Source organism: Vanellus vanellus, assembly GCF_965231255.1.
Source record: "Vanellus vanellus genome assembly, chromosome: 1".
Taxonomy (NCBI): domain Eukaryota; kingdom Metazoa; phylum Chordata; class Aves; order Charadriiformes; family Charadriidae; genus Vanellus; species Vanellus vanellus.
The window spans coordinates 16,562,344-16,573,964 of NC_138905.1; positions in this window are offsets into that span (position 1 = coordinate 16,562,344).

Genomic DNA, 11,621 nt, shown 5'->3' on the forward strand with positions numbered 1-11,621 from the left:
ATGGTTTATATTTAGTGAGTTTCAATATTAAGAAATAATACACTAAATGATATATTAAAATATTAATTTTACTTTTTATGTGTAAGCAGTATGTCAAGTGCTCTCTGAAAAAGAGAAATACAACTGAAGAAAGTCTTATTATTATGATGCTACTAAATTATAGAACGGTTGGTGTTTTATTCGCATATTTGGTAGGGAATTCAGATTTTGTTACAGAGAAGTTATGTGAGAAGTAAATATCAAGGAAGATTTATTTGCAGAATATAGCCGGTCCTGTCTTTTGATTTATGTAGGACCCCAAGCAAGAAGGAGGTTTTAAACCGCTTAAGGCAGGGATTAAGAAACTTCTTTCTTGCTTCTTTAATCTCCCCACTGGTAAAGGATCTGGATTTATAATGCATCACTTGTCCCATGCTGGCTGGAGGGCGGATAGCATTGGTGCGTGATTTTTCAAGTCATCACAGGTCCTACGGTTGTCATTTCTTACGCCCAAGGCATATCCATAATACTCACAAAGGACAGGAATCGCTCGCACTTTGGCATATACTCCCTTCACACACACCAGCCAGCAGTGAGGGAAGAGGGCAGGAGTAGAGGCTCCGGCCACGCTTCACAGCCTGGCGCCGGGATGCTGGCTGACAGGCAGTTGGCACCAGCCCGTACAGGTATGCCTTTTCCTCCGATGGACACTTTGAATAAAAATGTCTCTTTGGGCATATAGATTTTTTTCCCCTGTAATGAAAATGTGAAAAACATCAGAAAAAAAATATTTCTGGTTTTCTTTAAAGTTTCAATAAGAAATACAATTACTTGAGACTGGGATTATTCTCGCCATGTGAAAAGTAAGTATTTAATCTAAACAAATCACCTGGCCTTCCTTTAGAGTCAATTGAGAAAGACAGGGGTCGCTACAGGGTCCATCCTACCACCTTCCTTAGATACTTGCCTTAAAGGGGCAAATCTCCCTTTGGAGGTATCCGCTGCTTTCGTTTGGCTCTGGGCAGCCCAGTTCCCTAGCTTAGGACAGATGCCTCTACTTCAAGCAACTAAAGTGTGCTAAGATGAATCCCATCCTTAAAGAAATGGCCAAAATCGTAAATGAAATCTAATGGTCCAAAAAGCAAACCCATCTTGCTACATTTGTCTCTCTCCTCTTTTGTTTCTGCTCTCATTTCTCCAAGCGTATCGTATGCTTTAAGTGTAATTTCTCAAAGGCAAAGACTTTTTTTGTTTTCTACACATTGGGAGAATGTAGCACTGAATAATAAAAACAGAATGAAGTATAAGCTTATAATAAAAGAAAAGTATTTTATTTGACAGATCTGATTAGGAGAGAGCAAAATAATAGGTTGTGGAGCTCAGGGGCAAGGAGGAGAGGGAGACAATCCCGTCCCCCAGCCTCCTCGCCTCCACGTCCCACCAGCTGGCTGCTCCTCCGTATCTTGCATCCTGGTGCAAAAAGCTGCTTTAAAAATTTTATTTAATAATTGTTTAAATGAGCTTTTCCACATTTCAGAAGGATGTAAAGTCTGTTTATAATTTATGAGAAACTTCTTCATTTTCTAACAGTCACAGCACCCCATGGTGCCCCTCACCTTTTGTGTGCGTGTCAGATATTTGAAGTCTTTGCTTTTTTCACCACAAACAAGAAATCTAGTTTCAACTTGAATATTATCTCCCTGACAGGCACAGCGGTGCTGATGGTTGTAATCAACACTGAAGAGAAAAAAGACACAGAGGGTGATGAACCATATTGTTTTAAAATATCAATGTGATTTTCAAAGTGCTATTCAAGACATACATATTCACGATGTAACGTTTCATGTTATTTCCTAAGGTCCTGATAGTTCCAAGCTGGCAGTACGACCAGCAGGATGAGAAGTCCATCACATACCTTGTTGGAATCTCATGTTAGCTTACTCAGAATCGGTGAGTTCATGCAGTACAACTGGACAAAGCTGTTTCTAGCAACCTTCTCACATCAATATACAAAAGTGCTTGAAATTTTACACTTTTCATTCTTATTGGCCTATTAATCAGAAATAATTATTCTCCCTAAATTCAAGAGAAAAAACAGATTATTGCACATGAAAACAGAGCAAAGGGGACTAGAAAGAAAAAAAAGAAAAGGAATACGCTCAGGAAGAAACAACTGAAGACACATATGAGGAAGAGGAAGCAAAAGAGCTTTTCTAACCTCCACAGGGTGCTGCAGCCTGGTCTCCAGGGCTGCCTCTGGCCTCTCTCCTTCTTCTTCCCTCCCCACTAGATCTCCTAGCAAGAGAGGTGTTCTGCTCTGTCTCCACTGACCTTCCACAGGGGAACAAAGAGAAAGTACACCAAGGAAAGCAGATTTACCCTCCCAAGAACAGTCTCTGGATTCCTGGCTTATTCAGTCCTATTAAGTCCACATTCAAGTTTCCTCCATGATTATGAGGAGAAAACTGCGTTTTGAGGCTTTAACGGAAGTGTTGTAGGCAATCTATATAAACCCCACAAACTGTAGGAATTAACCATGCACACTTTCTCTTCTAAAACAAGGTCTCCACTAAAAAGGGAGAGTTGTATCAGACTTGCAGGAGTTAAGAGAAGCAGCATTTATATTGATCACTTTATTAGCAATAATCTAAAGTCCCTGCCAACAAGACAACTGGAAAAGATTTTTTAAAGCCAATATTTGCTTTGCACATCTCACTATTTTAGGTACATGGAAAGGTTTGCTTCTCAGAAAACTGATGCCCATTTCAAGCCATTAAAGCCAAGGTGCTTCACATTAGTCACAAAACATGGCTATTTTTAAAGACAATTTGACCAAAGACTTTTTTTGAAAGACAATTTGTTCAATTATTTTCTTTAAGAAAACAAAACCTGCAAAGTACACACAACATGGGCCAGAGGTTACAGTCCTTCCAACTCTGCCAACAAATTGACTTGAGCAGCATGAAGAGCAGTTGTTGAATTAGATTTACCTATCTGCTTTTAAAGAGTCAATCATACTTTGTTTTAAAACATCAAGCTATATTTTGGCAAGCACATAAAAGACCAAAGAAACCCCTTAGTAAACCAGGGATTAAAATTCTATTATAGCTTTAAAGTACAATTTGTACGAGGACAATATACACAGAGCTAGGATGATGGCAACAGTTTTTCACGACAGCCACTACCCTGCAACATAAAATAATGAATCTTCTCAGTGGAAAGCTTTTTCCACCGCACTATCTGTTAATAAGGCATAATAGTGCTCTTCTTCTGCTAATGGTCTCTGTACTGTTGAAAGTGCTAATAAAAGATTGTCCTATTTTTATTCACCCAAATTTGTGGCAGTGTTCCATTTTAAATCCCTATTATTAGATTTTCCATACCTGTCAGCCTAAATTATCCTAAGTATTTTTCTCTAGGTTAGAATAAATTATTCTGCAAAGGTTAAATTGATGTTGTTTAGAAATTATCCTGAGCTCAAAAAATCTCTTTGGCCCCTGAGGAGCCTTTGTGGCCCAGTGCCTTAGAAATATTTTGTTACCAATGTAGAAACCTTCCATACTGTAATCTGTTTGGGAACTAAGGTGTGTGTTCGGTTGTTGGGGTTTTTTTTTTGGGGGGGGGGGGGGGGGGGGGTGTAAACAAAAATCAGAACCCAGGAGACCACAATTTAAAGAACAAACAAAGAGAAAACAGTCAATTCCACAAGCTTCCAAAAAACCTCTAGGAAATTGAGACCATTGGGAGGAGAACCTGACAGGCAGAAGGATGACAGCTTCAGTTTGATGAGAGGAAAACAGTGGAGAGAAAAATGTGTCTTCTGGAGGACAACAGCAGCGGCAGCAGCAGCAAGAGCATCCACTGCAGAGCCACCAAAGCCTAATGGTTAGAGAGCTCCCACAGGATCCACTGGCTCAGTCCTCTGGTTGGAAGCACAAAGTGCAAACAGCTCTACCACCATCCTGGAGAGTGTCCAAAATACTGGTCTCTGAAATGAAGCAAGTCTGCCCTCATAGTTTCTCCTTATTTTTCACAAGAATTGAAAATTTAAATATTGTTTTAGATTTACCTGGAATAAAATCATTTTGGTTCATTTAGTTAATTTTCCTTAGTAAAAGTGAGATGTACTGAAAAAGCACTACTTCTCTCTCTTGTTACTTTGTTGGCTGGAAGAAATGGTTTCTTTCTCATATAACTGGGAAAAAAAAGTAGAACAAAATCACTAGAAATCTAAAAAATTACGTTTAAACTGAAATGAATAAAGCTTTAAGAAGCTGTACAAATAGAAATTTCTGTATGGTGAAATAACTGCGAAATCTGATGTTTTCCATCTGTAGTCAGCAATACTTGTGATACATGCGGTGTCTGGCTGTGACCACAGCAGCAGTTTCATACAGCCCCTCTCCTGTGGTCACCCATGAGGTCCCTGGTTGCAGAAGACAGTAAGACCAGAACAGACAGGCATTAGATGAACCAGAGCTCAGTCAAAAGCTTCAACAGCTACACATACATCGTGTTTTAATCCCAGCCAGCAACCAACTGCTACACAGCCAGTCGCTCACTCTCCCTACGGCAGGATGGGAAAGAGAATCGGAAGGGTAAAAGTGAGAAAACTCATGGATTGAGATAAAGACAGTTGAATAAGTACAGCAAAAGCTGTGCAAGCAAGCAAAGCAAAAGAAGGAATTCATTCACTGCTTCCCACCAGCAGGCAGGTGTTCAGCCAGCTCCAGGAAAGCAGGGCTCCATCACGTGTAACGGTTACACGGGAAGACAAACACCATCACTCCAAACGTCCCCCCTTCCTTCTTCTTCCCCAGCTTTATATACTGAGCATGACATCATATGGCATGGAACATCCCTTTGGTCAGTTTGGATCAGCTGTCCCAGCTGCGTCCCCTCCCAACTTTTTGTGAACTCCCAGCCTGCTTGCAGGTGGGGCGGTGCGAGGAGCAGAAAAGGCCTCGTGGCTTAGCAACAACCAAAACCATTAGTGCGCTGTCAACAGTATTCCCATCCCAAACTCAAAACATAGCTCTATACCAGCTGCCAGTAGGAGACTTAACTCTATCACAGCTGAAACCATGACAACATACCTTCTTTTGCCTAATTTGGCAATATAAACAGCTAAACTGACATTTTGGAGATTCTCCATTTTCAGTCCCAAATGAAATTTAATACAAAAGCTTCTGTGAGTATTTAAATCTATCAACATATACATGTTAATTACCTAGAAGTATGACAGAATGATGGCTGGCTGACTATCGGCTGTTTAATTTTATCTGTGTCTGTTCTGTAACATCTGGAATCTGTACAAACACAGGAAGCATCATAGAATCATAGAGAATCATAGAATGGTTTGATTGGAAAGGACTTTGAAGATCATCGAGTTCCAACCCCCCTGACATAGGCAGGGACACCTCCCACTAGACCAGGTTGCCCAAGACCATGTCCAGCCTGGCCTTGAACCCTCCAGGGATGGGGCCTCAACAACCTCTCTGGGCAACCTGTGCCAGTGCCTTACCACCCTCAAAGTGAAAAACTTCTTCCTAATGTTTAATCTGAACCTGCCCTCTTCCAGTTTAAAGCCATTCCCCCTCGTCCTATCACTACATACCCTAGTAAAAAGTCCTTCCCCAGCTCTCCTGTATAGGCCCCCTTTAGGTACTGGAAGACCGCAATAAGATCTCCCTGGAGCCTTCTCTTCTCCAGGCTGAACAACCCAACTCATTCAGCCTCTCCTGACTTAATATGCATAAGTCACACATAAAATGAGGGGAATGATTAGATGTCGTCATGGAAATAACCAACATAATAATAACACAGCAGTAACACACGCATGCTAGCAAGTTGGGAACTGGTGCGTAGTTCTGTATCATTTACCCAGGATCAAGAATATATAACCTTTGCTTTTTCTTTCTCTCAAGTGCTTAATTGTACCAGATGGGAGAAAGCAGAAAAATTAATGCCTCCCTTCACTTTCCTGATCTCCCCTTGTCATATGGAAGGGAAGTGTTGTCATCGCCAGGCAGGAGCAGCTGTGTACGATGGAAACCCAGCCAAGCACAGAAAATGCCAGCAACAAACCTGGGGAGAAGGAAATACCTCTTGCTTTCAAATGCTACTATTGAAGCTGTTGCCTTTCAGCAGAAGAAGGCAGGAAGCAATTTTTCCCTTGCTGACCATCTGGGCAGAGTGCATTTCAACAGCAATTGGTTTGCTCGTGTTGCCCATCCTTTCTCACCAGATATAGTTTATGACCATTACCCTGAGCTCCCCGCAATGGAGTTAAGGGAGTAGGTGTCTATGAACACCAAGCCAGATGGTACTTCAGTCTCCACTATATCTTGAAGGGTAAGCAGACTGCAATGGAAAACAGGGTAGAAAAGGATCAGAAATTGGGGAAGCCAGGGTTAGTTTGAAATTGGGGATTGAGAGGATGGGAGAGGGAAGAGAAGCAGCTGATTCAGGTACCCTGGCAGGGAAAAGATGTAATGTTTCGAGAAGGTCCACAGGTACTTATAGGGACATGGACTGGGTAAAGAAGATGTAGAAGATGTTGGAAGTTGTAGCTGGAAGTTGTGGCTTAGTTATATGAACATGAAAGAAGTGCCATGTGCTACGAATTCGGAAAAAAGCATTGTCATGCAGGAACAGAGGCTGAAAAAAAAACAGGACTATCCCCAGGACCTCCATTCACCGCATGGGCAGGTCTGTGCAGAAATACAATATCTATTTAAAGAGCTGGGATGCATTGGAACTACTGGGCATGTTGAGGTATTCCCATAAGAGTACCCTGACCCCTTCAGATTGCCTTGCAGAAGCGTCCTGAAAACAAATTGAAACCCTGGTGATTGCCAGATTACCCTTAGACTAGATAAAGCTTAGTTAACAGTTTTTATTTTTGCTACATTCAGCTCTCACCAGTCATATTCAAATTATTACAGAAAGCAACAGGCATGGTACAATTAAAAAAACCCAAAACCACAAAACACCACCGAAACATGGAGTTAATGTTCTTTATTATTAAAATCAAAACAATATTCTTATAAAACAAAAGCCTTCTAGCAATTTGCCAAGATTTTCTTACAACCTGTTTGGCCCGGCAAAGGGAGTAACTTTCAAGAAAACTCTAAAGATTTATTTCTAACAGAGCCCAAACAGTCAAATGTGCATCCTTACCTACACAGATTTCACAACACGTTTGGGGAACCTTGTTCTGCTAATTAAACATCAATTCACATGCATGCTGTTAGTATATTTGTAACACCATAATGGTCATGACAATTTGAAAAAAAAAAAGATAAAATATTAGTAAGACTATGTCAAACTTATTATTTATGAATATCCTAGTATTAACATCAGCTCACATAGGGCTCATCCAGACCTCTCCCAAACTCTGAAAAAGACTTGTGTCTTTTATGCAATTAACAAATAGCAATGCCTTTTCCTCTATCAAAGGCAAATCATTCATATCCCTCCACTATGCCAGTTAACACTATTCTCAACCAGGTAGCCCTGCAGGAGCCCAAATCCTTCCTACCATCCAGGTTTTTAAGACTAGTGATACTTTTCAAGACTAAGCTTTATGCTGGAACACAGCAAACATAGCAAAAGAGTAAAGAACTATGATTACTTGTGAACACAAGTTGAAAGAAACTTTGAGAATCCTATTTATTAATGTTCATGTTTTTTCTCAGGAAAACTGTGTTCCAAAGAATGGAAAACAGAACATTAAAATCAGAGAAATACTGAAGGTTACACTGTACACTAGTGTATGTGTCTTTGTCTCCTGATAGTTGCTGGCTTTGTGCTGATGTTTAGACAATTCAAGAAGCTATTATGCAAAAGGATTAGTGATTTCATGTAACTTAATCAATTATCAAAATATTTCTGCTTTGTAATCGTGATCAAATTACTAAAAATAGCAAAGTGGTGATAGATCAGGATTTATTACTAAACTGACATTTGTAATCTAGACAGGAATTCAGCTCAGTGACTGATGTTCCCTTCCTCCCCACACACACCATACAGTCTATCAACAACATATAGCAAATCTCCACTGAACTAAAGGCACAACTTCACATCAGTTATCTGTCTACACCAAACAATTTAAATTCTTGGGAAAAGGAGAAAAAAAATCAACAAGATTACACCGTAACAGTTTTAACTGTTGCTTTCACTGTGCTTTACTTGAGTACAGTGCTTATTCCAGCTCCACTGTGAGTCAAGTATAAGCCTCACGAAGCAGTTGTATAAATTGCATTTTAAATGTTAGCTAAGTCACAGAAATATTCAAAAGAAGAATCAGGATTAATTTCTTTTTAAAAAGATTTGTAGTGATAAATAATTTTGGACTACATATTAAAATAGTGGCAATTCCGTAGAACAAAGTTGTCCTACTTACACAATGAATTAACGGTAAATAGGATTGTTTCGGATAACCTAAGTGGCTTTAACATAATTTTCCTTTTAGTGAACCAGACTGGTCTGCTTTTTGAGACCCTAGGAAAAGAAATTTTCATTAAGATAATTTAAAAAAGGATCTCTCAAAAGACCAGAAGCGGGACTGAATTGGAAAAATGATGTAGATGAATAGAGACCAAGGCCTCCTTTCATACCCATCCTGTTTTTATTTAAACCAGCTACAGATGCACCAAGAAAATAAAAGACCGTAAATAAATACCACCACAACCACCACCTGCATTGCAATGCAACCGCAACTCCTACACATAGCGGGACGTAACTCCACTCAGGTTTTGTGCAAGGCAGCAGCGGCCGTGGCTGGGGGAAGTGCCGCCACAGCCATGGGCCGATGTGAGGCGATGGCGGGACTGCGGCTTCCGCTCCTCGTCTGGCGCCCGCCTCACCCCGGCCGCCTCCCTTGGGCTGACCGCCACAGGGCTACTTCACCAGCAACCCGTAACTATACAAACCGGTTTTAAACATCAGCTGAAGTGGGGGACGTATAAACGCCGACATCCCCCTGCGATCGCGCAGCTTCGCCGCCCGCGGAGCAGGCGTCGGGCGCAGCCACCCCTGAGGTAAAACGGCGGGAACAGCGGCCCGGCGGCAGCGCCGAGTAACCCGCTCCGAGAGGCCCCGCGGTTCAGCCGCCGCCTCCCTCAGCGGGACCGCGGCACAGGACAGGCGCGGGCAACCGACAACGCGGCTCGGGGCAGGGACGACAGCGGCCAGCTCCCCCCAGCGCCCGGCCAAGGATCGACAGGCGCGGCGGCCCCTTCCCACCGCCTCCGCGCTCTGGTTCCTGCGAGCGTGGTTCCTTCCGATTGGCCGCAGGCACCTCCCGCCGCCATCGCCGCTTTGTGGCGCCCGGTGGCTGCTCCGGTGCCCGCTGTGCCCTCACGGCCGCTGCTCATCGCCCTCGCTGTCCCTTCGCTGCCCTCACGGCCGCCGCCGCCAACCCCCTCACCCGCCACCCCTCCCAATCCCTCCTGCCCTCACCGCTCGGTCCCTAGGACTGATTTTCTTCCCCTCCACCCCCTTTCCCGCCGCTCCCACCCCCTCATCTCCATATTTGCCCTTCTGCACCTGTATTTCCTTCTCCTTCCTAAATGCCACCTCGATGCCTCCGCGTTCTGGTAAAGCGGCTGCTCCCCCTCTGCCCCTTCTCCCGCCTCGCCTCCCCCCCCCCCCCCCCCGCGCTGCTTCCTTCCCCTCCGCGCCCCTCATCCCCTCACCCGCCACCCCCGGGCCCTCCTGCGACCCGGCCGCTTTCTCTCTCCCTTTCTCGCTAACGGTTTCAAAGCGCCTTTTCAGCCGACGTGAACCACCTGTGCAGGCGCCACTGTAGCAGCAGCAGCAAACGACGGGGGCGCGGGTTTAGTCTCGAAATGCGTTAGCCAGGTTTTTAATTCTGCATACGGTTCCCAGCATGTTGACACTGACGTGTGTTGAAGCGCAGGTGGGGAATCTGTGTGTGTTTACATTTGCTCCTCTTGTTTGGTCTACCACCTTCTCTGTTACTGTCTTTGATATCAATGTGCTTCATAGCTTAATATCCCTGGGATACTTTTTTTTTCCTGTCCTGCTTCGCCTGTGGTTTGCTAAACTGTACGGATATGAGACATCTTATGTGCTTTCCCCTCTTTGCACACATCAAGGGACTTCATATATCATCAGTGCTGGGTTTCTTGGCAAGATAGCTGTATTTTTACATAGATGACTGCACTCAAGACTCAGGGTGCTTTGGAATCTTGTTAAATACTATAGTGAAACAAATGTGTATAAGGCAGCAGCTGAGGGGCAGCCCCTCGGCTCGCCTGCGTGGCAGCTGGATTTCTTCCTCCTTCCCTGCTCCCTCCAGGCTCCCTAAGGTAATTTGGCAGGTGCTCATAGGCTGCCACCACTGAGGTATGATCCAGAGAGCAGAAAACAAACATGCAAAGGCATAAGGAAAGGAGCACAGTCAGAATTGGAATAGTCTGGTACTTGACGGGTGCAGTATGATCACTGTTATGTCACTTTAGCACAGTACAGTCAAATATATAGTGTCAGTGTAATGCACAGTATCACTATATAATTTTCTCTATTTTTCTTAAATTCTGAAAAATGTTTACTGTGTTTTCTCTCATAAAATCCTATAGGGACATCTGTAGTTAAAAATATGACTATAATGGTGCAAAGCTGCAAGCAGTTTTGTCCCGTGCCACTTCTCCTCTATAAGAGGCATCTCAATGCGGCATTGAGCACTAATGCCAAAACCATTTTTATCTGTGAGCAGATTGGATTGCTTTAGTTCACAGCCTGTGAGAACATCTGTTGAGCATCTCTGATGCACTGCTAATAACCAGATCTATCGGTTGCTCTTTCCAGGCCCCAGTGCTGGGAGCATTTCAAGGGAAAAGAGGGCTTAGCCAGCAAAATCCCTGGCTGCTGAATTATACCCTACGACCATTGGCATGTTAATGTAAGAGCTTTAAGTGCTGTAGCTAAAGCTGTCTGCTGTTTCTGAGATGAGGGAACAGATAACCATATTTTCAGACTGGTTATTTATCTCTTGTAGTATTGTTCACTCACCCCCTTTTTCTGAGTCTCTAATCCAATTGTTGTAGTTGCCAAAATTATCAAACCAGACTGATCAGAATTCAGTGACATCAGTGTGTTTCTGTGTCTTCTGTCCTTCCTTGAAACCAACCCACCGTCTGCCTATCCCTAAAAGGCCAAAAATGCTCTTTGAATCTCTTTGTAGGACTTTTTCATCTTCAGGTTCCTTTGATTCTCAAATACTGTAGATACTCAGACAAACAGTTGTTTTCTTCAAATTGTTTATATGCTGTGGCATCCTACTCGAGACTCTTTCGTCATGGATCTACTTTCTCCTCCAGAACATTAAAAAGAGGAAATCTGTACTAATGCTGTGAAACTCAACTTTCTGTGTTTCTGGGGTGCCTCATTATCAAAAAAATACAGGAGTCTTCAGTCTCCTTTCTGATCTATGAATATAAATGTTTGGTATAATTTTTTTAAATTATTATTATTTTTAAATCTTATATGGAGCACTTTTCCTTGAATAATTTTGATGTCACCTAAGATGTTAGTGCTTCCCAAAAGGTATCAGAGAGCTCCCCTTTTGGCTATAAGGAGATGTCTAGGTTGCCTCAGCTGCTCGTGAACTTGTG